This window comes from Pristiophorus japonicus, chromosome 26, assembly GCF_044704955.1.
Source record: "Pristiophorus japonicus isolate sPriJap1 chromosome 26, sPriJap1.hap1, whole genome shotgun sequence".
NCBI lineage: Eukaryota > Metazoa > Chordata > Chondrichthyes > Pristiophoridae > Pristiophorus > Pristiophorus japonicus.
The window spans coordinates 17,505,235-17,528,612 of NC_092002.1; the positions used below are offsets into that span (position 1 = coordinate 17,505,235).

The 23,378-nt window shown below is 47.4% G+C and overlaps 1 protein-coding gene across 5 annotated transcripts in view; it reads right to left on the reverse strand.

The window, feature by feature from the left end:
• Window positions 1-23,378, reverse strand: part of LOC139239226 (homeobox protein Meis1-like) — a 271,442-nt gene that overhangs the window by 50,789 nt on the left and 197,275 nt on the right. The gene's annotated exons all lie outside the window — the stretch shown is intronic.

Genomic DNA, 23,378 nt, shown 5'->3' on the forward strand with positions numbered 1-23,378 from the left:
AAAGTGCTTTGAGATGTCCGGTGGTCGTGAGAGGCACTGTATAAATGTAAGTCTGTTTGTTTTATGTGGCTCGGTGTCAAATTTTGGCTGATAACGCTCGTGTGAAGCATTTTGGGACGTTTTAGTCAGTAAAAGGCGCTATGCAAATGTAAGTGGTTGTTGTTGCGCGACGCTCTCATGTCCGTTAATTCAAATAAACAGGGTAAGGCCTGTGTTGAGATAATGGAGAGAGATGTCACAGGGACAGATTGGCCGTTTGCCAGCGAATATTGCTAATATTGTCTGTAAGCAAATCCTTGAAACACACAGGCTGTCCCCCTTGGCCTGTGTTGCTGGCGTGTGTCAATGAGTTCACTACCGCCCTGAGACTCAGAACCAACCAGAAAATCTCATACTTTTGTACCTTGGCTTCTAACCAGCGCTCCAGAAAACACTTTAGACCCTAGGCAATGGGAGTGGGCCCCGCGATAACATCATGGCTGATCTTCGACCTCAACTCCACTATCATTGTAACCCATGAATAAGCTGACCTAAGTTGTACACCTTGAGAACATTGACCACAAGGGGGTGAACTTGTGGAAGACACTCCTAACCTGGACTTTCAGGTATAAAAGGGGAAGCTCCACCCACCTTCATCACTTGAGGTCTTGGCAATAAAGGTAACTGGTCACAGAGTGACCTTCTCTCAAGTATGGGCCGCGTGTGCATTTATACTGTATCGTAAGGACATATTACGCCCGATCCTTATGATACCCCTACTTTCCAAAAATCTGACTTGAATATACTCAATGAGCAACTATATACAACAACATTTATATAGGTATTTATATAGTGCCTTTAACGTAGTGAAACGTCCCAAGACGGTTCACAGGAGTGTTATGAGATGAACAAATTTGACACTGAGCCGCATAAGGACAGGTGAGCAACAGCTTCATGTGTTTGAAGGAGCGTCCTGAAGGAGGAGAGAGAGGCGGAGAGGTTTAGGGAGGGAGTTCCAGAGCTTGGGGCCCAGGCAACAGAAGGCACAGCCATCAGTGGCTCATTTTAGGATGTGAATTGCCTTAAACCCCGTATGGAAACCGGGCCTATCCACATGGAATATTTCTGGAATGGTTAGCACATTATCCGACTTTAATTTTTGGCTTTGTGTCAATGTTGAAAGGGAGAATGTTTCTGAGAAAGGGCTTTCCCAAGTGAGTGGCGCTCCTCTGTGACGATGTGGAATACAATTTCCTCCCCATGTGATGCCTCTTTAACGGTGGCTGGCCGGATTTGGCGGTGTGTTTAAGGAGGTGCCTGTGTTGTTTTGCAAGGTGCCGTGCAGCACCCTGGCAGTTTATTGCAGTTAACTAGGTTCGGCAGGACCAGGGGTCACAAATTTAAGTTGTGTCGGGCTAGAGCTAGGTTAGATGTCCAGAAAAGAAAATAAAGACTTGCATTTATATAGCGCCTTTCACTGCCACCAGACGCCTCAAAGCGCTTTGCAGCCAATTAAGAACTTTTGGAGTGCAGCCGCTGTTGTAATGTGGGAAACATGGCAGCCAATTTGCGCACAGCAAGCTCCCACACACAGCAATGTGATAATGACCCAGATAATCTGTTTTTGTTACATTGATTGAGGGATAAATATTGGTCCCAGGACACCGGCGAGAACTCCCCTGCTCTTCTTCGATGTAGTGACACGGGTCCACCTGAGAGAGCAGACGGGACCTCAGTTTAACGTCTCATCCGAAAGATGGCACCTCCGACAGTGCAGCACTCCCTCAGCACTACACTGGGAGTATCAGCCTAGATTTATGTGCTCAAGTCCCTGTAGTGGGACTTGAACCCACAACCTTCGTGATGTCAGAGGTGAGTGTACTGCCCACTGAGCCATTGGCTGATCCAGGTGTCAGGAGGTGGTTCTTTCCACAGAGAATAGTAGATCTCTGGAACAAGCTTCCGTTCCATGTGGTGGATGCAGACTTACTGAATTCCTTCAAGCAAAAGCTGGATTTGTTCCTGGCTGCGACAGAGATCACCTCTTACAGAAGGTAAGTACTGCAGGGAATTTAATGGCTGGACTGATCTCCTGGGCTAGTTGCGATCGCCGAGATGGGTCGGAGAGGAATGTCCCAGATTTGTTTCCCCCAAATTGGCCTGGGGTTTTTAATCTGTTTTTTTGCCTCTCCCAGGAGAACACATGGTTTTGGGGTGGGTGGGATGTATATGCTGTGATACACAAGGTATCGCAATTGTGTGGGACAGGCTGGATGGACCAGTCCGTCATTGTTCGTATGTTCGTTCATGCTCGTTTCATCACACGACCTCCTGCCTCAGCATAATGGGGTTTGCACCAAAGTTACCGGGAAGAGGGAATTCTCCCTCGGTATCTGTCACGCCAGGGGTGTAATGCAGATGGGATCTCACTCGCTCACCGATTCGCATGCTCTCCTAATCACACCCGCACGCGCACACAAACATCATCATCGAACGAGGATGACTTGCTTCCACACGGGTTCACAGATGTTTCAACGAAGGACCCGATGTTCCAGTCCTGAACTCCAATTGAGGGGGTGGAAGATGCCTGTGCGTGGATTTTTTTAACGTGGGGGGGGGCCGTTGCACATCAGCCAGCACACGGGCTCGACAGAGCGAGGCTTTGGTCCAGTGGCAAGGGTTAACCAGGACGACTGGAGCCCTGCTCTGCTGCACGGACCTAGTGAGCACACATATCGCACAGTGTGGGCTGGACCCGTGCTGCCCCCTGGGCCCTCGGCTCTTCTGGGCCCCGGACCCTCATTCGCCGCACCTCCGCCACGACACACACACACACACACACGCGCGCACGCAATCATACGCACACACGCAACGCAAAACATGCACGAACACGCACGCAAAACACAAGCACACACTCCTAATCACACACGCACGCGCATACAGTCATACGCACGCACGCCCAACATACTCACGCGCATGCTCACAAATATCTTCCCTAACAGCAAAGCCCACTGACCGAGCTGCTATTCCTAATTCATGATGTTCCCTCTCCCGTCCAATTGCGGCCCGTCTCTTTCCCTTTCTTTGCATTTATGCTGTCTTAATAATAATAAAATTAGGGGCTTTCAACAGCTGCTGCTCTATTTTATCCTCAGGCAAAAAAAGGCTTAAAAGCCTGCCTGGAGGGCATCTAAATAATGCATCTGAGAGGCCCCAGCTCCTCGTCCACACTTGTCATAATGTACAATCCCCAGGTGCCCATCTCCTGACTCTCGCTATCCAAACACCTCGTCTACCACCGCAGCACTTTCATCCTGTTCTACAAAATGGACTGGAGTGATGAGGACAAATAAGGAAAATAGAGGAAAAGTCAGATGGAAACGGAAGAATCCCAAAGCTTTGGTTCAGCACCTCCACACATGCACATGCTCACGCACATACATGCACACACGTGCGCACAAAAACGTGTGCACGCAAATGTGTCGCAGGTGCACACACAGACATGCGCACACACACATGTGTGCACACACACATACATGCACGCACAGAAACGTGTCACACGTGCCACACACACACACACGCGCGCGCACACAAACATGTCACACATGCACACACACACACGTGTACACGCACCACGCGCACACATGCACACACAAACGTATGGATACACACATACACACACACATACCACACACAAATAAACACACATATGCTTACACACATACTCACACACACACACACTGGGTCACAATCCTGGAACTCCCTCCCTAACAGCACTGTGGGAGCACCTTCACCACACGGACTGCAGCGGTTCAAGAAGGTGGCTCGCCACCACCTTCTCAAGGGGCAATTAGGGATGGGCAATAAATGCCGACCTGGCCAGTGATGCCCACATCCTGTGAACGAATAAAAAACCATACATGTGCACACACAAGTGAACACAAACACACACGCACACATAAACACACAGGCAAGGGGAAGTGTTACATTTTGTTTCAAATGGTTGCACATGTTTTAAATTGAGTGTAATAACGCTAAGTGCAAAGCATGGGCAGAGCTTCACTGACAGCAGAGAAGGTTCCCTCGGTGAACCGCGAGAGCAGAAAGCTCCCTTTCCATGTCGTACTCTGCATCACCGTCACGCGCTGCTCCATTAACTCCCCGGGATTCCGCAAGTACCGAGGTGGACATAAAAGATCCCACGGCACTATTTCGAAGAAGAGCAGGGGAGTTCTCCCCAATGTCCTGGCCAATATTTATCCCTCAACCAACATCACACAAAGAGATGATCTGGTCATTATCACATTGCTGTTTGTGGGAGCTTGCTGTGCGCAAATGGGCTGCCGCGTTTCCCACATTACAACAGTGACCGCACTTCAAATAGTTCTTCATTGGCCGTTCTGTTGCTCTTCTTCCAATAGTGCCACGGGATCTTTTACATCCACCTGATAGAGCAGAAGGGTCCCTGGTTTAACGTCTCAGCTTAAAGACGGCACCTCCGACAGTGCAGCGCTCCCTCAGCACTGCACTGGGAGCGTCAGCCTGGATTTAAGTGCTCAAGTTCCCGAAGTGGGACTTGAACCCACAACCTTCTGACTCAGGAGGTGAGAGTGCTGCCCACTGAGCCACAGGCACAGTCCAGTATGGCAGCACACGCTCCTGATACACACATCAGTGGTAAGATCCACTGGATGGCAGATTGGTAATGCTGCGGGTACGATGTTATTCCGGGTTGGGGAATGGCGGGAAGAGATTGTGACTTCGAGATATGGGTCACCAACTCTGGTTGGGTGTATTCCTGGAGGTTTCATCACAGGACCTCCCGCCTCTAATCGCCCCACCCCCTCAAACAGACACTTATCCCATCGCCAATATTTTCATAACTAATAAAAAAATATTTTTTTTAAATGGAGGTATGATTTTTCACCTAGATTGCCCCGGCGATTAATCTTGCATTCCTGGAGAATCTTGAGGAAAATCTTGGAGGGTTGGAAACCCCTAAGTCCATGCTCCCTATCCTCTCCCCTCCCTATCTCTGTAATCTACTCCAGCCCCACAACCCCCCGAGATGTCTGCGCTCCTCTAATTCTGCCCTCCTGAGCGTCCCTGATTATAATCGCTCAACCATCGGTGGCCGTGCCCTCTGCTGCCTGGGCCCCAAGCTCTGAAACTCCCTGCCGAAACCTCTCCGCCTCTCGACCTCTCTTTCTTCCTTCAAGATGCTCCTTAAAACCTACCTCTTTGACCAAGCTTTTCGTCACCTGCGGTAATTTCTACTATGCGGCTCGGTGTCAAAATATTATCGCATAATACTCACGTGAAGCGCCTTAGGATGTAAAGGTGAATCAGAAAGTGGAGTCAAAGCAGGAAAAAATGGTAAAAAAACAAATTTAAAAGCTCTTTATCTGAATGCACGCAGCATTCGTAACAAAATAGATGAGTTGACGGCACAAATAGATACAAATGGGCATGATCTGATAGCAATTACAGAGACGTGGTTGCAAGGTGACCAAGGCTGGGAACTAACTATTCAGGGGTATTTGACAATTCTGAAGGACAGACAGAAAGGAAAAGGAGGTGGGGTAGCACTTTTAATAAAGGATGAGATCAGTGCGTTAGTGAGAAACGATATTGGCTCAGAAGATCAAGATGTTGAATCAGTTTGGGTGGAGGGAAGGAATTATAAAGGGAAAAAGTCGCTGGTGGGTGCAGTCTATAGGCCTCCTAACAGTAGCTACACTGTTGGACGGAGTATAAATCAAGAAATAATGGAGGCTTGTAAAAAAGGAATGGCAATAATCATGAGCGATTTTAACCTTCACATTGATTGGACAAAGCAAATTGGCCAGGGTAGCCTTGAGGAAGAGTTCATAGAGTGTATCCGGGATAGTTTCCTTGTACAGTACGTTGCGGAACCAACCAGGGAGCAGGCTATCTTAGATCTGGTACTGTGTAGTGAGACAGGATTAATAAATTATCTCCTAGTAAAGGATCCTCTCAGAATGAGTGACCATAAAATGGTTGAATTTCAAATTCAGTTGGAGGGTGAGAAAGTTGGACCTCAAACCAGTGTCCTAAGCTTAAATAAAGGAGACTACAAAGGTATGAGGGCAGAGTGGGCTAAAGTGGACTGGGAAAATAGATTAAAGTATGGGATGGTTGATGAGCAATGGCAAACATTTAAGGAGATATTTCATAACTCACAACAAAAATATATCCCAATGAGAAGGAAAGATTGTAAGAGAAGGAATAACCATCCGTGGCTAACTAAGGAAATAAGGGATTGTATCAAATTGAAAACAAGGGCATACAATATGGCCAAGAACAGTGGGAGGCCAGAGGATTGGGAAACTTTTAAAAACCAGCAAAGAACGACTAAAAAATGATATAAAGAGAGGGAAGATAGATTATGACAGTGAACTAGCACGAATTATCAAAACAGATAGTAAGAGTTTCTACAGGTACATTAAAAGGAAAAGAGTGGCTAAAGTAAATGTTGGTCCCCTAGCGGATGAGACTGGGGAATTAATAATGGAGAACAGGGAAATGGCAGAGACTTTGAACAAATATTTTGTATTGGTCTTCACGGTAGAAGACACTAAAACCATCCCAGTCGGGGATAATCAAGGGGCTATAGGGACGGAGAAATTTAATACAATTACTGTCACTAATGAAGTAGTACTCGGCAAAATAATGGGACTAAAGGTGGACAAGTTCCCTGGACCTGATGGCTTACATCCTAGGGTCTTAAAAGAAGTGGCTGCAGAGATAGTGGATGCATTGGTTGTAATCTACCAAAATTCCCTGGATTCTGGGGAGGTCCCAGCAGATTGGAAAACCACAACTGTAATGCCCCTATTTAAAAAAGGAGGCAGACAGAAAGCAGGAAACTATAGACCAGTTAGCCTAACATCTGTCGTTGGGAAAATGCTGGAGTCCATTATTAAGGAAGCAGTAGTAAGACATTTGGAAAAGTATAATTCAATCAAACAGAGTCAGCATAGTTTTATGAAAGGGAAATCATGTTTGACAAATTTGCTGGAGTTCTTTGAGGATGTAACAAGCAGGGTGGATAAGGGGGAACCAGTGGATGCGGTGTATTTGGATTTCCAGAAGGCATTCACTAAGGTGCCACATAAAAGATTGTTGCATAAGATAAAAGTTCACGGAGTTGGGGGGTTATATATTAGCATGGATAGAGGATTGGCTAACTAACAGTAAACAGAGAGTCAGAATAAATGGGTCATTTTCCGGTTGGCAAAAAGGGTGCTGCAGGGATTGGTGCTGGGTCCTCAACTATTTACAATCTATATTAATGATTTGGATGAAGGGACTGAGTGTAATGTAGCCAAGTTTGCTGATGATACAAAAATGGGTGGGAAAGCAAGTTGTAAGGAAGACACAAAAAATCTGCAAAGGGATATATACAGGCTAAGTGAGTGGGCAAACATTTGGCAGATGGAGTATAATGTGGTAAAATGTGGGGTTAGCCACTTCGGCAGAAAAAATAGAAAAGCAAATTATAATTTAAATGGAGAAAAATTGCAAAGTGCTGCAGTACAGAGGGACCTGGGGGTCCTTGTGCATGAAACACAAAAAGTGAGTATGCAGGTACAGCAAGTAATCAGGAAGGCAAATGGAATGTTGGCCTTTATTGCAAGGGGGATGGAGTATAAAAGCAGAGAAGTCCTGCTACAACTGTACAGGGTATTGGTGAGGCCACACCTGGAGTACTGTGGACAGTTTTGATCTCCGTATTTAAGGAAGGATATACTTGCATTGGAGGCTGTTCAGAGGAGGTTCACGAGGTTGATTCCGGAGAAGAGGGGGTTGACTTATGAAGATAGGTTGAGTAGATTGGGCCTATGCTCATTGGAGTTTAGAAGAATGAGAGGTGATCTTATCGAAACATATAAGATAATGAGGGACTCGACAAGATGGATCCAGAGAGGATATTTCCACTCATAGGGGAAACTAAAACTGGGGGACATAGAATAAGGGGCAGCCCATTTAAAACTGAGATGAGGAGGAATTTCTTCTCTCAGAGGGTTGTAAATCTGTGGAATTCGCTGCCTCAGAGAGCTGTAGAGGCTGGGTCATTGAATATATTTAAAACGGAGATAGACAGATTATTGTGCGATAAGGGAGTAAAGAGTTATGGGGAGCCGGCAGGGAAGTGGAGCTGAGTCCATGATCAGATCAGCCATGATCTTATGAAGATAGGTTGAGTAGTTTGGGCCTATATTCACTGGAGGTCAGAAGAATGAGAAGTGATCCGATCGAAACATATAAGATAATGAGGGGGCTCGATAAGGTGGATGCAGAGAGGATATTTCCTCGCGGGGCCAAATGGCCTATTCCTGCTCCTATTTCTTATGTTCTTATTAACGTTAATGACGCTATATAAATGCAAGTTGTTGTCGTTGTGCATGAAGGAGCGACGCAGGGTAAGTTTTACCCTAACGGGAGTGGGGGCGAGTGGAGGGGGTGGGGGGAGGTTTTGCCTGCCCGAGACTGTCCTGTTACTGGAATGATTTGAAGTGGACGCGACTTGCTTGCAATCTGCTATGTGCAGTGCTTGCTGTTCAGTGCCGAGCTGTGATTAATGCTCTTTCCCCATCTCCTGCTGTTTTATGGTGTCTCCTGGTACTCGGCCCTCAGCAGAGTTTACATAGAGGCTGCTGCTGCTCCAGGGGGCTCCTTCAACACCTTCCCACAGTAAATTTATATCCCCGGCCCTGTTAACAATATACACCGCAACAGACCGCAGAATTAGGAAATATCCATTTTAGCCTCAATTAAAGTGTTACGCGGTTTTGTGTTTGACTGATTGCTGTTTGAGGACATTTGGTAATGATTTAACAGGTAATTTTCTGTGCCGGTGCTGACTGTACCCTTTAAATCACGCTGGAACAATTAAATGTAAATGTGAGCGAGCAGGCCTAGGTCTGGTTTTGCCTCGGTTCAAACTCAAACTGACCCCAGCAAGCGATCCAATTGAAAGCAAGTCCTCACCCTGCAGTCACTCAGGAACACGCTTGCCTCTGAGTCAAAATGTCGTGGGTTCAAGTCCCACTCCATGAGACCTCTAGGCCGACACTCCCAGTGCAGTACTGAGGCCCTGTCAGGTAGATGTAAAATATCCTGTGGCACGATTGGAAGCTAAGAAATAGGAGCAGGAGTCGGCCATTTGGCCCATCGAGCCTGGTTTAACGTCTCGTCCGAAAGACGCCACCTCCGACAGTGCAGCATTCCCTCAGTTCTGCATTGGCAGTGTCAGCCTAGATTTTGTGCTCAAGTCCCTGGAGCGGGATTTGAACCCGCGACCTTCTGATTACTGGCTTCACCTGGACCGGGATGGGACCCTAGCAGAAAGGTTAAATCGGGAGGTGGCAAAGGTTTTAAACAAGTAACATCGGGGGGAGGAATCTGCAAGAAATGAAACAAGCCTAAATATAAACACAACAGGAATGGAGAGCATGGGAAAGAATAAACTAAGGGAGGACATTGATGGCCAGGGAATAAATAGAGTTATAGAATAGAAGTTTAAAAAGATGGTTAAAAATAAAGTGAGAGGAACTGCTATTAAAAATGAGGTAAACTGTCTGTACAGCAGTACACACAGTGTCCGTAATAAAACAGGGGAGCTGGGGGCAATCATGCATTGCGAGGAACCAGATATAGTAGGGATTATTGAGACATGGTTACAGAAAAATGAGGACTGGGAATTAAATATTGCAGGGTATAACATATTTAGAAAAGATAGAGAGGGAAAAGGGGAAGTTGGAGTAGCTGTACTTATTAGGGATAACATAATGGCAGCAGAAAACATGTCGCAGTTATCAGCAAGACAGAACTAGAATCCATGTGGATAGAGATAAAAGATAATAAAGGATCAATCACACTAATAGGGGTAGTCTACAGACCAACTAATAGTGGAAGGGAGGTGGAGGATGAAATATGTAAACACATTTGGGAAATTAGTACAAATCATAGAATAATAAGCTTGAGGGATTTCAACTACCCCGATATTAATTGGCCAGAAGAGGTAGGTAAAGGGGATAAGGGAATAGAGTTCCTATAATGTGTACAGGACTCCTTTCTAATTTAATATGTAAAAATCCCAACAAGGGAGGATTCGCTATTGGATCTAGTAATAGGGAATGAACCAGAGCAGATAAAAGAAATAAAAGTAGGGGAACCCTAGGCAATAGTAACCATGATATAATACGTTTTAAAATAATAATTGAGAAGGAATAAGTATGACGAAGACCAGGGTAATAGATTGGAGAACAGTTGATTTTGCGGGACTGAAGAAGTTTGGAAAATAAAAAGGACCACAATATTAGCAAACGATGATGTAGAACAGAAACGGGAAACATTTCAAATGGTGTTCAACAGAGTCCAGGAACAATATATTCTATTAAATAACATGAGAAACCATGACTGAATAAAGCCATAAGGGAAAAATTGCGGGTAAAGGAAAGAGCCATACATTAAGCACATGTATACAAGGGGAGAGCATGATAAGGGAGAATACAAAGTGATGAGATGAGAAGTCAAAAAAAGTATTAGGAAGGCAAAGAGGAACAATAACATAAAATTATCAAGGAACATAAAACAAAATAGTAAAATATGTTACAGGCCAAATACATTTAAAAAGGGAAGGTTGGGATGGGAATAGGGCCATTAAGATAATACCACAGGCAGTGATAGAGAGATGGCAGAGATATTAAATAATTACTTTGCTTCAGGATTTACCAGGGAGATAGAACAGGTGGACATGGCATTGGATGATGAGATCAGTAATGAGATAACGGCACTTAAAATAAAGAGATATATTAAAAAAACTAATCAAACTCAAAGAGGATAAAACCCCTGGTCCAGATGGATTGCATCCACGCATTTTAAAAGAATCTAGGGAAGATGTAGCAGAGGCATTACTACACATATTTAATAATTCATGAGAAAAAGGTGTAGTGCCAGAGGACGGGAGGATAGCTAATGTAATACCTATATTTAAGGAGGGAGATAGAACATGTCTAGGGAATTATAGACCAGTCAACTTAACATCGGTGTAAGAAAAATAATGGAATCCCTATTAAAGGAGAAAATAAAAGAACTTCAAGAAACCAAAAATATAATAATGAATAGTCAGCATGGATTTCAAAAGGGAAAGTCTTGCTTCACCGACCTCACTGAATTTTTTGAAGAGGTAACAGAAAGAGTAGACAAGGGTAATGCAGTAGATGTAATTTATCTAGACTTTCAAAAGGCCTTTGATAAGCTACCTCATAATAGACTGATAAACAAGGTCAGAGAATGTGGAGTCAGGGGACAAGTAGCAGAATGGATCGCTAGCTGGCTTCAAGGCAGAAAGCAGAGAGTGGGGTAAAGGGTAGCTATTCACAGTGGCAGAAGGTGGGCAGTGGTGTTCCACAAGGATCAGTGCTGGGACCACTGCTGTTCATAATTTATATTAACGATTCAGACTTTGGAAACAAAAACACAATTTCTAAATTTGTGGATGACACCAAATTGGGGGGATAGTCAATAATGATAAGCACTGCAACAAATTACAGGAAGTCATGAATAAATTTGCAGAATGGCAAATAATTGGCAAATTAATTGCAACACAGATAAATGTGAGGTATTCCATTTTGGTAGGAAGAATAGGGAGGTCACTTATTACTTGGAGGGTGAGAGTCTAGGTGGGATAGAGGAACAAAGGGATCTCGGAGTATAAATACACCAATCACTAAATGTTGCGACACAGGTTAACAAGGCCATAAAAAAAAGCAAACCAAGCACTAGGGTTTATTTCTCGAGGTATGGAACTGAAAAGTGCGGAAGTTATGCTAAGCCTGTATCGAACCTTGGTTAGACCACACTTGGAGCACTGCGTACAGTTCTGGTCGCCATATTATAAAAAGGATATCGAGGCAGTGGAGAGGGTGCAGAGAAGATTTACAAGGATAATACCAGAAATGCGAGGGTTTACATGTCAGGAAAGGATGAACAGGCTGGGTCTCTTTTCTCTTGAAAAACAAAGGCTGAGGGGTGCCCTAATAGAGGTCTTTAAAATGATGAAAGGTTTTGATAGAGTGGATACAGAGAGAGTGTTTCCACTTGTGGGGAAGAACAAAACTAGAGGCCATCAATATAAGATCATCACGAATAAATCCAATGGGGAATTCAGAAGAAATTTCTTTACCCAGAGAGCGGTGAGAATGTGGAACTTGCTGCCACAGGGAGTGGTTGAAGCGAATAGTATCGATGCATTTAAGGGGAGGCTGGACAAGCATATGGGGGAGAAAGGAATAGAGGGTTATGCTGATAGATTTAGATGAGGAAAGACGGGAGGAGGCTCGAGTGGGGCATAAACTGGTTGGACCGAATGGCCTGTTTCTGTGCTGTATATCATGTGTAATCCTCCAGCCCTATAATCCCCCCTGACCTCTGCGCTCTGCCTATTCTGGCTTTTTGAGCATCCCCGATTTTAATCGCTCCAGCATTGGTGACCGTGCCTTCAGCTGCCTGGGCCCGAAGCTCTGGAATTCACTCCCTAAACCTCGCCACCTCTCCATCACTGTTCCCATTAAGGTGTGCTGCCACGCAGTATTGTCAAACATCCCGCTCACCAGCATTTACACTGTGCATACTGCACACTTAAAGGGACCACACACTAAAAGAGACAGGCCACACAGAATAAAGCGCGGCTTAGCAGGAACATTGCTCTCAACTTCTCTGTCTTCCTTTAAGGCTCCCCTCAAAACCAACTCTTCGACAAAGTTTTTGGTCATCTGCCCTAATATGTCCTTATATGGCTCAGTGTCAAATATTTTTTTTTGATAACGCTCCTGTGAAGTGCTTTAGATGTTTTATTACATTAAAAGCACTATGTAACAAAAATAACATGTATTTATATAGCGCCTTTGACGTACTAAAACATCCCAAGGTGTTACACAGCAGTATTATAAGAAAAAATTTGACACCGAGCCGCATAAGAAGAAATTACGGCAGGTGACCAAAAGCTTGGTCAAAGAGGTAGTTTTTAAGGAGCGACTTAAAGGAGGAAAGAGAGGCGAAGAGGTTTAGGCAGGGAGTTCCAGAGCTTGGGGCCCAGGCAACAGAATGCACGGCCACCAATGGTTGAGTGATTATAATCAGGGATGTTCAGGAGGGCAGAATTAGAGGAGTGCAGACATCTCGGGGGTTGTGGGGCTGGAGGAGATTACAGAGGTAGGGAGGGGCGAGGCCATGGAGGGATTTGTAAAGAAGGATGAGAATTTTGAAATCGAGGGAATCTAAGTTGTTGTTGTTGTTGTGCGAGGGTAGCTACACCTCGGGATGATTCAGATACTGTCACACAAGCTTTGTTTTCTGTTCTACATCGATGGGGAAGCTTTGATGCCCGTACTTTGACATCGGAGCACGATGCAGCCAAGCTCAGGAATCTCCCAAAGGGCCTTTGAGAAAGAGAAGCAATAGAGGAATCACTGTCTCACCCAGGGACACCCTGTCTGTTTTTAGATTGTTCTCCATTTGACCATATAAAATAAAATGATTAATTATGATCGGACCAAAGGAACGTGAGCTGACGGTGCAGGTTGGGGAGCTGGATTTGAAAGAGCCTCTCTGTGCTTCCCTTTCGGAGGCTCAAGGTTAAAGCCAGCATCACAAGCTGCCGTGTTGGTAACCATTTGTTTTTGGGGGGATTTTCTCGGCTGTTTGCCTGTGGTGCTGGAGTGATCAAAAGCATATGACTGAAGTCACCCTGTACTATCTCAGCGTACCTGCCCTTCATAAGGAGATAACAACATAAGAACATAAGAAATAGGAACAGGAGTAGGCCCCTCAAGTCTGCTCCGCCATTTAATACGATCATGGCTGATCTGATCATGGACTCAGCTCCACTTCCCTGCCTGGTCCCCATAACCCCTTATCCCTTATCGGTTAAGAAACCGTCTATTTCTGACTTCAATTTATTCAATGACCCAGCTTCCACAGCTCTCTGAGGCAGCCAATTCCACAGATTTACAACCCTCTGAGAGAAGAAATTTCTCCACATCACTGTCTTAAATGGGCGGCCCCCTTATTCTTAGATCATGCCCTCTAGTTCTAGTCTCTCCCATCAGTGGAAACATCCTCTCTGCATCCACCTTGTCAAGCCCCCTCATAATCTTATACGTTTCGATAAGATCACCTCTCATTCTTCTGAATTCCAATGAGTAGAGGCCCAACCTACTCAACCTTTCCTCATAAGTCAACCCCCTCATCTCCAGAATCAACCGAGTGAACCTTCTCTGAACTGCCTCCAAAGCAAGTATATCCTTTCATAAATATGGAAACCAAAACTGCACGCAGTATTCCAGGTGTGGCCTCACCAATACCCTGTATAACTGTAGCAAGACTTCCCTGCTTTTATACTCCATCCCCTTTGCAATAAAGGCCAAGATACCATTGGCCTTCCTGATCACTTGCTGTACCTGCATACTATCCTTTTGTGTTTCATGCACAAGTACCCCCAGGTCCCGCTGTACTGCAGCACTTTGCAATCTTTCTCCACTTAAATAATAACTTGCTCTTTGACTTTTTTCTGCCAAAGTGCACGACCTCACACTTTCCAACATTATACTCCCATCTGCCAAATTTTTGCCCACTCACTTAGCCTGTCTATGTCCTTTTGCAGATTTTTTGTGTCCTGCTCACACATTGCTTTTCCTCCCATCCTTGTATCATCAACAAACTTGGCTACGTTACACTCAGTCCCTTCTTCCAAGTCGTTAATATAGATTGTAAATAGTTGAGGACCCAGCACAGATCTCTGCGGCACCCCACTAGTTACTGGTTGCCAACCAGAGAATGAACCATTTATCCCGACTCTCTGTTTTCTGTTCATTAGCCAATCCTCTATCCATGCTAATATATTACACCCAACCCCGTGAACTTTTACCTTGTGCAGTAACCTTTTATGTGGCACCTTGTCAAATGCTTTCTGGAAGTCCAAATACACCACATCCGCTGGTTCCCCTTTATCCACCCTGTTCGTTACATCCTCAAAGAATTCCAACAAATGTGTCAAACCTGACTTCCCCTTCGCATCTCAGACTGCTGCCAATCAGCCAGGCCAGGCCTTTTCTGCGCGACTGGCCCCAGCAAGCCACTGACCTTCTTGGCCTGTCCCGGTACTGGGGATCCCAACCCTCCAGCATTGCCCTTCAGTCTCCAGGAATTCAAGACCAATCTCCAGAACACTGCTGTGAGCAAACACTCGGGAGAAAAATCATAGCGGGGCTTTAAAAGTAAAATGGGGGGAGAAATTCGGTTGCGCTTCTGTTGCGGCGTTAATCCAGGCGGAGCGGTACTTTTAGCGCCTTGAACAAGCTTGCCCAGAAATTGGTCATGATCGGTGGAAGAGCCGACAGGGGCAATAAATCAGCTGTTGCCCACCAGAGTCGAGGGGGGTGGGTGGGAGGGCGGCCAATAACAAACGTTTGGTCGGTACATTTTGCGGCCCCATTGCGCATGCGCGCATCTCCGAATCAGATCCCGGGAAAAGCCGAGTCTTAAAGGCGCGGCATAGTACTGTACCCATTAAAGTTTTAGAAATGACTTTTTCGCAACCTGTGCTGTTCTGTCTGTCTGCTGCTGAAAGCTGGGAGTCTCACCGTGCTGTGTGTAAACGCTGCACTGACTGTGACCTCCCGAGGGAAGTGCTTCCTCATCCCGTTAAGTAGCCGCCAGTTAACGACTCTGCAAGCCTGGACCCACTGTTTTCCCAAACGTTGTTATTGGCGGGCGCTCAGTGAGGCGCACGCACCGAATTTACCGACTGGGGAGCGAGTGTGGGCGTTGCACCAGGAGTACATCAGGATTGGCGCGATCGTCAGCAGCCGGGCTCCTGTGGCCGCTAACTGAGGTGTTAGACAACCGAAAATCCAGCATAGTGTTTTATGTGTTTTTTAATTTTCTCTATACTCTTTTGTTTATTAGTTATTAAAATATGGGGAGGCGGGCAGTTTGATTGACCCCATCTGCCCTCTCAGGTGGATGTAAAAGATCCCACGGCACTATTTTGAAGAAGAGCGGGGGAGTTATCCTGGGGCCAATATTTATCCCTCAACCAACATCAACTAAAAAATCACATGGTCTGGTCGTTGTCACATTGATGTTTGTGGGAGCTTGCTGTGCGCACAGTGGCTGCCGCGTTTCCCACATTACAACAGTGACCACACTCCAAAAGTACTTCACAGGTTGGAAAGGGCGTTGGGGTGCTTTGAGGTCGTGAAAGGCGCTATATAAATGCAAGGTAGGGGGCACTGTAATTAGTCGCAAAGCAACTGCAGAGCGGTTGGGGGATGGGCTGGGGGGGATGCAGAAAAATCGATCACAAATTGACACCCGCGATTGCCACTGGGAAAGGGATCCGCTGTGATGCCTCCCACAGTCAAATACCAACTTTAACCTAACCCGCCTGGGGGAAAACTGGCAGGTCAATTTGACTCTCTGTTGGAGAGCCCACCGTCTGGGGAGCTGGATGATGTATTCATCCCCAATTCCTCTCTAACCCCTGTCCATTCCCCACTCCCCTCCCCCCCCCCACACCCCCGCCCGCACCGGCCCCTCACCACCCCACAGTTGACAGAGACAATGCCTTCAGAGGGCAAGGGGGGAGAACACTGGAGGAAATCAGTAGAGGCCTGCAAATTCGGCCTGCAATCTGTGTGCTGCTTGATGAGACGATCTCGCTCGTAAATGCCATTACCACCCCACGGAGCAACGTAATAAAATAATGAGTGTGTGTAAACAGTTTGGAGGCTGCAAATTGCTGCAGTTAAGAGATGCCCTCCAGTCATGGCGTCTGCAGCTTTAAGAACGCCGCCACCTCCAACCCATCTGCTTTGCCTTTCCGTGCCAGCTCCTGCTGCAACCACGCCCCACCTCCCCCCACCCCGCCGGCCCCTTTAAGAGAGCACTGTCTCTCAAAGCAAAAAGGTTATCGCAACCGAAAATATTGTGCCTACAATAAACACAGAAGGGGAGTGAGAGAGACACACACACATACGTAGAAAACGGGTGCCAATGCCGGAGGGTAGATGTGACATAATGCACTCTGTCTACCAAATGGTTCAACAATGAGAGTTAAAGAAAAGAAAGACTTGCATTTCGATAGCGCCTTTCATGACCTCAGCATGTTCTAAAGTGCTTTACAGCCAGTAGTCACTTGTTGTAGTGTAGGAAACGCGGCAACCAATTTGCGCACAGCATGGGCCCACAAACAGATGTGATAATGACCCAGATAATATGCTTTAGTGATGTTGATTAAGGGGTAAATATCGGCCCAGGGCACCGGGGAGAACTCCCTCCATTCTTCTTTGAAATAGTGCCATGGGATCTTTTACATCTGCAATGTATGCACCTGTGCGTATGCTCACAGGTTTGTCGAGCTGTTGCGGAGAGCCTCCTCGTAGGACTGCTCCTGCGGCCTGGCCAAGGGGGCCATCAGCCGGTCCAGGCAGCGGGCGGTCGAGGGGGCCGTTCAGCCCGACTGCCTGCCTCTCTCCCGCGGTTACATCCGAGCCAGGGAGCACGCGGTGTCCACCGGTACGCTCGCGGCTTTCCGCGAGAGGTGGGCGCCAGAGGGACTGGAGTGCATCATCACCCCCCCCGGCAACCAAATTTTAATTTGATTTAATGTCTAAAGTTTAATTTGTTTAAGTTGTCGGTTTTAGTGCCCCCATCCTTTTAGCCAGAGTGCACTTGTATAATTTGTGTTTCTAGTGCCCTCAAAAAAAAACAAGGGGGCACTTGAAAAGTTTTGAGAGTGTGCCCCCTGCCCCCCACCTTTAATCTAATCAGGGGGCACTTGATTACTGATACAACTCTAAATAGTTGTGGAGCTGTTGCATTGTGAGTGGCTTAGCCAGTCACATGATGTTCACAAGACTCAATAAAACCCCAGCCAGTTGGGTCCACGATGAGGCAGGTGGTTGTGAGCCTGGTGGATGAACTGGTAATGTGTAGTGTGATTGTTAAACCTTTGTTAATAAACCAACTAGTTCTGAATAGCCATGTGTTGCTATCAATTCTTAAGCAAAGAACCCACGAAGCAAATATATATTACAGCATCCACCTGAGAGAGCAGACGGGACCTCAGTTTAAGGTCTCATCCGAAAGACGGCACCTCCGACAGTGCAGCACTCCCTCAGCCTGGGATGTGTGCTCCAGCGGGGCAAGTTTTCAAAGGTAGGGCAGGTAAGTAGGTGCCCCAAGTGGTACTTGTTGAGCATCCCTGATTATAATCGCTCCACTATCGGTAGACGTGCCTTCAGCTGCCTGGGCCCCAAGCTATAGAACTCCCTCCCTAAACCTCTCCGCCTCTCTACCTCTCTTTCCTCCTAGAGGGAGTGCAGTGAAGGTTCACCAGACTGATTCCTGGGATGGCAGAACTGTCGTATGAAGAGAGATTGGGTCGACTAGGCCTGTATTCACTAGAGTTTAAAAGAATGAGAGAGGATCTCATTGAAACGTATAAAATTCTGACGGGGTTGGACAGACTGGATGCGGGGAGGATGTTTCCCCGGGCTGGGAAGTCTAGAACAAGGGGTCACAGTCTCAGGATACGGGGTAGGAAATTTAGGACCGAGATTAGGAGAAATGTTTTCACTCAGAGAGTGGTGAACCTGTGGAATTCTCTACCACAGAAGGCTGTGGAGGCCAAGTCACTGAATATATTTAAGAGGGAGATAGATAGATTTCTAGACACAAAAGGCATCAAGGGGTATGGGGAAAAAGTGGGAATATGGTGTTGAGATAGAGGATCAGCCATGATCATCATCATCATCATCATCATAGGCAGTCACTCGGAATCGAGGAAGACTTGCTTCCACTCCTGAAGTGGGTTCTTTGGTGGCTGAACAGTCCAATACGAGAGCCACAGACTCTGTCACAGGTGGGACAGATAGTCGTAGCGGGAAGGGGTGGGTGGGACTGGTTTTCCGCACGCTCTTTCCGCTGCCTGCGCTTGGTTTCTGCGTGCTCTCAGCAATGAGACTCGAGGTGCTCAGCGCCCTCCCGGATGCACTTCCTCTACTTAGGGCAGTCTTTGGCCAGGGACTCCCAGGTGTGATGTCGCACTTTATCAGGGAGGCTTTGAGTGTGTCCTTGAAACGTTTCCTCTGCCCACCTTTGGCTCGTTTGCCGTGAGGGAGCTCCGCGTAGAGCACTTGCATTGGGAGTCTCATGTCTGGCATGCGGACAACATGGCCTGCCAGCGGAGCTGGTCGAGGACAGACACACCAACATCAGCGTCCTCGTCCAGGCCAACATCCCCAGCATTGAAGCACTGACCACACTCGATCAGCTCCGCTGGGCAGAGGATCGGCCATGATCATATTGAATGGCGGTGCAAACTCGAAGGACCGAATGGCCTACTACCGCTCCTATTTTCTATGTTTCTATGATTAAGACGCTCATCAAAACCTACCTCTTTAACCAAGCTTTTGGTCAGCTGCTGTAATTTCTTCTTATGTGGCTCGGTGTCAAATTTATCTTTTATCTTATAACACTGCTGTGAAGCACCTTGGGACGTTTTACTACGTTAATGGTGCTATATAAATACAAGTTGTTGTTGTTGGGGCTTCCATCTTATTGTGGCTCAGCCATTCTTCCTCTGTAATGTACTTGGCTGCGTAGACGTTACTCGAATGCATCAAACCGTCTCGGAACTGACTCGAGGGCTTTTGCCCCCATTAGCCGGCCCAGAGACCAGTCCATGTGCCGTCACTCTTTGACTGAAGTACGTCCTGACTTTGAATGCAGTGACACACAAGCGATGTGTTTTATGACACAGTTGAGCACTTTACAGATTTGGATTTCATCAAAACATCCGTGCATTTGCTAGAGCAAGCTTTGCTGAACACTTGGACAAATGCTCCTAGTTATAAAAAAAAAAGAAACAGGCTTGAAAATCATTAACTACTGAGACTTGGCCTTTAAGAGCTCTGCGTTGCTGAAGAATCCCGGCACTGATTCTATAGTTACACTTCCTCCGTCAACTGGGGAACTCTCTGGTGCTCTTGCTCCATCTCCCACTCAATCGCGTGACCCCCTCCATGTATTGTCCGGCCCTCTCTATTCTTGTTCGGGTTCCGCACTGCCTTCATCATATTCCGTCAGATCTCATGCCCTCAGAACTCGCAACCTTCATTCCTCACATTACCCAGTGGTTGGATCAATACACCTTGATCTTCCCCACGCACTTCGATCAGGCGATGAGCATCTCTCTTTCAATTCTTTGCAAACAAAAGTTTCTTCATGTCTCTCGCCCGTCCAAAGCACAGCTCCCTCACCTCAGTGTCTCCTTTGATCTCAAGTAGCGTTGCCACTCCTCCCGCATTCCGACGTCTGCCTCCACAAAGTTCTGCATTCTTTTGTGATCCCCTAGTCCCTCAACAACACCTAACTCTGTATCGAGTGTAAGTTCATCCAAAACTTGTTCATCCAAGGGTTTGTCCTCCTTGGAGCAAAGGAGGTTTGGGGGAGATTTGATAGAGATGACGGGTTTGGATAAGGTGGACAGAGGAAGGCTCTTCCCAATGTTTGTGGCGGAGGAGCGGCGAGAGATCGTGTCGGAGGTGCGGCGAATGAGGGTGTACGGGGCCCAGAAGAGCCCAGGGCCCAGGGGCAGCACGGGCCCAGCCCACACTGCGATATGTGTGCTCACTAGGCCCATGCAGCAGAGCTGGTCTCCAGTCGTCCTGGGTAATCCTTGCCACTGGATTAAGACCTCGCTCTGTCAAGCCCGTGTGGTGGCTGATGTGCAACGGTCACCACACGATAAAAAAATCCACGCACAGGCATCTTCCACCCTCTCAATTGGAGTTCAGGACTGGAACATCGGGTCCTTCATTGAAACATCTGTGAACTCACGTGGAAGCAAGTCATCCTCGTTCGAGGGACCGCCCGTGATGATGATGTTCCCATTAGCTGATGGCACAAGGACGAGGGGGGCACAGATTTAAGCTATTTTGTCAGGAGATACAGCGGGGAGGTGAAGAAGAACATTTTAACGCAGCGAGTGGTAATAACCTGGAACTCGCTGTCTACGAGATTGGCGGAAGCAGAGACGGTCAATGATTTCAAAAGGAAATTGGATAGGCAATTGGGGGAAATAAATCTGCAGGGCTCCGGGGATAGAGCGGGGGAATGGGACTGACTGGCATGGGTTCGATGGGCCGAATGGCCGCCTTCTGTGCCGTAATGACTCTATAACTTGAATGCTCTCTCACATTCCTGGTCGAATAGGTGACCATTGCAATCAATGGTGCTCTCCCCACGGTAATCTTTCCTTGAAGCTTTGTCGAATGCTGTGGTCACTTCTCCTCTGAACCACCTTCTGTTGTTCCACCAAAAACTCTTGTAGTGCCTCCGACTCTGACTCATTCGTTCCCAGGGCCTGGAGAAACGTGGACCTCATCGCCTTGCTCGGTCTCCACCCCGCCCCCGCCCCCTCACAGTCTACGTACTGAGCCACCATCCGAACCACTCCTTCCTCGTCTCTTCACCCAGGCTTTCCAGCCCTGGTGGCATCCTGTACTATGGGTCCTAGAAAGGATGCTTGCACAGCAGGGGGCGCTCTTCCGAGTTTGCAGCCGAGGCACATTGTTGAGGCAGATTGGAGGAGGCCTTCATGCTGTAGTGTATGCACCTGTGAGGATGCCCACAGGTTTGTAGAGCTGTTGACCACGCTGCTGATCTTTGGGCACCCTGTGCGGAGGGGAACGGGCAGGTCGGAGGGCTTCCTCCTAGGACTGCTCCTGGGCCTGGCCAAGGGGGCCATTAACCGGTCCAGGCAGCGGGCGGTCGAGGGGTTTGTTCAGCCCGACTGCCTGCCTCTCTTCCGCGGTTACATCCGAGCCAGGGTGTCCCTGGAGGTGGAGCATGCGGTGTCCACCGGTACGCTCGCGGCCTTCCGTGAGAGGTGGGCGCCGGAGGGATTGGAGTGCATTATCACCCCCAGCAACCAAATTTTAATTTGATTGTAAAATGTCTGAAGTTTAATTTGTTGGTTCTAGTGCCCCTTTTAAGGGGGGGCACTTGATTTATAGTTTATTTAAAATAGTTGTAGAGCTGTTGAGTTGGGAGTGGCTTAGCCAGTCACGTGATGTTCACAGGACTCAATAAAACCCCAGCCAGTTGGGTTCGGGGGATCCACGATGAGGCAGGTGGTTGTGAGCCTGGTGGATGAACTGGTAATGTGTAGTGTGATTGTTAAACCTTTTGCTAATAAACCAATTACAATCGGACCTCTCCAGTCCGGCAGCCTTGGGACCTGACCGGTGCCGGACTAGAGAATTCTCCAGACCGTGGGAGGTCACACCGACCCCAGCATTGTCAATGGTACCCGAGATTTACCGGGTGCTGCTGACAACGCAGTTGACAACGACCCGGCCACGTTCTGCGCATGCGCGGAAAACTACTGCGCGGCATTACTCAGGCCCAGTCAGCTGCCACGCTCCTCACTCCCTCTCTGCGCTGACCCGACCCAGGAGGCCTCGGGGAGAAGAGCAGCCAGCCCCAGAACACAGCGCGGGTCACGACACTCCCCTGCCGGGAATGATGCCGGGCCAGGGATGTTGCCGGACCAAAGACTCCCGGACTGGAGAGGTACAAACTGTACTTGATATTGAGACTGGGTGTACTATATCCTGATATCCTGCACCTCGATAAGCACAGCATTCACTGGAGAAGTCTAGAAAGAGAGAACTTGCATTCAGGACCTCAGGACAGCCCAAAGCACTCCAAAGTCAAGTAAGACATTTCAACCGATAGTAATTATTGTAATGTCGGGAAAGACAGCAGTCAATTTGTGCACAGCAAGCTCCCACAAACAAGGTGCTCGATCATTAATTGACTTTAATGGTTGTGGTTGAAGAACAAATACAACTCCTTTACTCTTCAAAGACTGCCACGGGACCTTTTACGTCCGCCTGAGAGCGCAGACGGGGCCTCGGTTTAACATCTCATCTGAAAGCCAGCAGCTCTGACAGTGCGGCACTCCCTCAGCACTGCACTGGGAGTGTTGGCCTGGATGATGTGCCCAATTCTCTGGAGCGGGACTTCCACACACAGTCTTCCACCGCACGGGCAAGCATGATACCACTGAGCCAAAGCTGACCCCAAGTCTGGTACTCTGACCCTATATCAAGGGCCTGAACTCAATATAAACAGTTTCAGCAGGGCCAGAGTGAGCAGATGAGCCCTAAGCTTTTGAACTCCCTGCCGAGCCCTCTCCGCCTCTCTACCCCTCTTTCCTCCTTTGAGATGCTCCTTAAAGCCCACCTCTTTGACCACGCTTTTGGTCTCCTCATGTGGTTCGGTGCCAAATGTTGAAT